The 4,227-nt window shown below is 42.1% G+C and overlaps 2 non-coding genes across 2 annotated transcripts; both read right to left on the bottom strand.

The window, feature by feature from the left end:
• Nucleotides 1–492: 492 nt before the first annotated feature.
• trnar-ucg lies at nt 493–564 on the bottom strand. Its single transcript has one exon. It is a non-coding gene; the product is annotated as a tRNA-Arg (tRNA).
• A 2,389-nt stretch (nt 565–2,953) lies between these two features.
• Nucleotides 2,954–3,025, bottom strand: trnar-ucg. Its single transcript has one exon. It is a non-coding gene; the product is annotated as a tRNA-Arg (tRNA).
• Nucleotides 3,026–4,227: the final 1,202 nt, after the last annotated feature.

The following is a 4,227-nucleotide window of genomic DNA, read 5'->3' as shown; positions in this document are numbered from 1 at the left end:
AGGAGGGAAAACTCTGCCTCTAGCATCTCAATCTGGTACAACACTGATCTCCAATAAGGTAACAACTGATGTTACATTAGATAGATAGACAGATTTCTTCAGCAAGGAATTGTGGGTGTGGAAAAGCACTGCGTTGGCCGGGAATCGAACTCGGGTCAACTGCTTGGAAGGCAGCTATGCTAACCACTATACCACCAACGCTTGAAAGCATCTGGACCGATGAGAAGGGAAACCTCTGCCTCTATCGGCTCAATCTGGTACAACACTGATCTCCAATAAGGTAACAACTGATGTTACATTAGATAGATAGATAGATAGATAGATAGATAGATAGATAGATAGATAGATAGATAGATAGATAGATAGATAGATAGATAGATAGACAGATCTCCGACGGCTCAATCTGATACAACACTGATCTCCAATAAAGTAACAACTGAAGTTACATTAGATAGATTTCTTCAGCAAGGAATTGTGGGTGTGGAAAAGTGCTGCGTTGGCAAGGAATCGAACCCGGGTCAACTGCTTCGAAGGCAGCTATGCTAACCACTATACCACCAACGCTGGAAAGCATCTGGAGCCATGAGGAGGGAAAACTCTGCCTCTAGCGGCTCAATCTGGTACAACACTGATCTCCAATAAGGTAACAATTGATGTTACATTAGATAGATAGATAGATAGATAGATAGATAGATAGATAGATAGATAGATAGATAGATAGATAGATAGATACAGACAGATTCATTTCTTCATCAGGGAATTGTGGGCGTGGAAAAGTGTTGCGTTGGCCGGGAATCGAACCCCGGTCAACTGCTTGAAAGGCAGCTATGCTAAGCACTATACCACCAACGCTGGAAAACGTTTAGAGCAACGAGGAGGGAAAACTCTGCCTCTAGCATCTCAATCTGGTACAACACTGATCTCCAATAAGGTAAGAACTGATGTTACATTAGATAGATAGACAGATTTCTTCAGCAAGGAATTGTGGGTGTGGAAAAGCACTGCGTTGGCCGGGAATCGAACTCGAGTCAAGTGCTTGGAAGGCAGCTAGGCTAACCACTATACCACCAACGCTGGAAAGCACCTGGACCGATGAGGAGGGAAACCTCTGCCTCTAGCGGCTCAATCTGGTACAACACTGATCTCCAATAAGGTAACAACTGATGTTACATTAGATAGATAGATAGATAGATAGATAGATAGATAGATAGATAGATAGATAGATAGATAGATAGATAGATAGATAGATAGACAGATCTCCGACGGCTCAATCTGATACAACACTGATCTCCAATAAAGTAACAACTGAAGTTACATTAGATAGATTTCTTCAGCAAGGAATTGTGGGTCTGTAAAAGTGTTGCGTTGGCAAGGAATCGAACCCGGGTCAACTGCTTGGAAGGCAGCTATGCTAACCACTATACCACCAATGCTGGAAAGCATCTGGAGCCATGAGGAGGGAAAACTCTGCCTCTAGCGGCTCAATCTGGTACAAGACTGATCTCCAATAAGGTAACAATTGATGTTACATTAGATAGATAGATAGATAGATAGATAGATAGATAGATAGATAGATAGATAGATAGATAGATAGATAGATAGATAGATAGATAGATTGATTGATTGATTTCTTCATCAGGGAATTGTGGGTGTGGAAAAGTGTTGCGTTGGCCGGGAATCGAACCCTGGTCAACTGCTTGAAAGGCAGCTATGCTAAACACTATACCACCAACGCTGGAAAACATTTAGAGCAACGAGGAGGGAAAACTCTGCCTCTAGCAGCTCAATCTGGTACAACACTGATCTCCAGTAAGGTAACAACTGATGTTACATTAGATAGATAGACAGATTTCTTCAGCAAGGAATTGTGGGTGTGGAAAAGCACTGCGTTGGCCGGGAATCGAACCCGGGTCAACTGCTTGGAAGGCAGCTATGCTAACCCCTATACCACCAACGCTGGAAAACGTCTGGAGCAATGAGGAGGGAAAACTCTGCCTCTAGCGGCTCAATCTGGTACAACACTGATCTCCAAAAAGGTAACAACTGATGTTACATTAGATAGATAGATAGATAGATAGATAGATAGATAGATAGATAGATAGATAGATAGATAGACAGACAGATCTCACACGGCTCAATCTGATACACCACTGATCTCCAATAAGGTAACAACTGATGTTACATTAGATAGATAGACAGATTTCTTCAGCAAGGAATTATGGGTGTGGAAAAGCGCTGCGTTGGCCGGGAATGGAACCCGGGTCAACTGCTTGGAAGGCAGCTATGCTAACCACTATACCACCAACGCTGGAAAGCATCTGGAGCCATGAGGAGGGAAATCTCTGCCTCTAGCGGCTCAATCTGGTACAACACTGATCTCCAAAAACGTAACAACTGATCTTACATTAGATACATAGCTAGATAGATAGATAGATAGATAGATAGATAGATAGATAGATAGATAGATAGATAGATAGATAGATAGATAGATAGATAGATAGATAGATACACAGACAGATCTCAGACGGCTCAATCTGATACAACACTGATCTCCAATAAGGTAACAACTGATGTTACATTAGATAGATAGATAGATAGATAGATAGATAGATAGATAGATAGATAGATAGATAGACAGATAGATAGACAGAGAGATAGACAGATAGATAGATAGATAGATAGATAGATAGATAGATTTCTTCATCAGGGAATTGTGGGTGTGGAAAAGTGTTGCATTGGCCGGGAATCGAACCCCGGTCAACTGCTTGAAAGGCAGCTATGCTAAACACTATACCACAAACGCTGGAAAACATTTAGAGCAACGAGGAGGGAAAACTCTGCCTCTAGCAGCTCAATCTGGTACAACACTGATCTCCAATAAGGTAACAACTGATGTTACATTAGATCGATAGACAGATTTTTTCAGCAAGGAATTGTGGGTGTGGAAAAGTGCTGCGTTGGCAAGGAATCGAACCCGGGTCAACTGCTTCGAAGGCAGCTATGCTAACCACTATACCACCAACGCTGGAAAGCATCTGGAGCCATGAGGAGGGAAAACTCTGCCTCTAGCGGCTCAATCTGGTACAACACTGATCTCCAATAAGGTAACAATTGATGTTACATTAGATAGATAGATAGATAGATAGATAGATAGATAGATAGATAGATAGATAGAGACAGATTCATTTCTTCATCAGGGAATTGTGGGCGTGGAAAAGTGTTGCGTTGGCCGGGAATCGAACCCCGGTCAACTGCTTGAAAGGCAGCTATGCTAAGCACTATACCACCAACGCTGGAAAACGTTTAGAGCAACGAGGAGGGAAAACTCTGCCTCTAGCATCTCAATCTGGTACAACACTGATCTCCAATAAGGTAACAACTGATGTTACATTAGATAGATAGACAGATTTCTTCAGCAAGGAATTGTGGGTGTGGAAAAGCACTGCGTTGGCCGGGAATCGAACTCGAGTCAAGTGCTTGGAAGGCAGCTAGGCTAACCACTATACCACCAACGCTGGAAAGCACCTGGACCGATGAGGAGGGAAACCTCTGCCTCTAGCGGCTCAATCTGGTACAACACTGATCTCCAATAAGGTAACAACTGATGTTACATTAGATAGATAGATAGATAGATAGATAGATAGATAGATAGATAGATAGATAGATAGATAGATAGATAGATAGATAGATAGACAGATCTCCGACGGCTCAATCTGATACAACACTGATCTCCAATAAAGTAACAACTGAAGTTACATTAGATAGATTTCTTCAGCAAGGAATTGTGGGTGTGGAAAAGTGTTGCGTTGGCAAGGAATCGAACCCGGGTCAACTGCTTGGAAGGCAGCTATGCTAACCACTATACCACCAATGCTGGAAAGCATCTGGAGCCATGAGGAGGGAAAACTCTGCCTCTAGCGGCTCAATCTGGTACAAGACTGATCTCCAATAAGGTAACAATTGATGTTACATTAGATAGATAGATAGATAGATAGATAGATAGATAGATAGATAGATAGATAGATAGATAGATAGATAGAAAGATAGATAGATAGATAGATAGATAGATAGATAGATAGATTGATTGATTGATTTCTTCATCAGGGAATTGTGGGTGTGGAAAAGTGTTGCGTTGGCCGGGAATCGAACCCTGGTCAACTGCTTGAAAGGCAGCTATGCTAAACACTATACCACCAACGCTGGAAAACATTTAGAGCAACGAGGAGG

Source organism: Pygocentrus nattereri, chromosome 17 (assembly GCF_015220715.1).
Source record: "Pygocentrus nattereri isolate fPygNat1 chromosome 17, fPygNat1.pri, whole genome shotgun sequence".
In the NCBI taxonomy this organism is placed as follows: domain Eukaryota; kingdom Metazoa; phylum Chordata; class Actinopteri; order Characiformes; family Serrasalmidae; genus Pygocentrus; species Pygocentrus nattereri.
The sequence above is the reverse complement of the archived record's forward strand: the minus strand, read 5'-3'. Positions and strand labels throughout refer to the sequence as shown.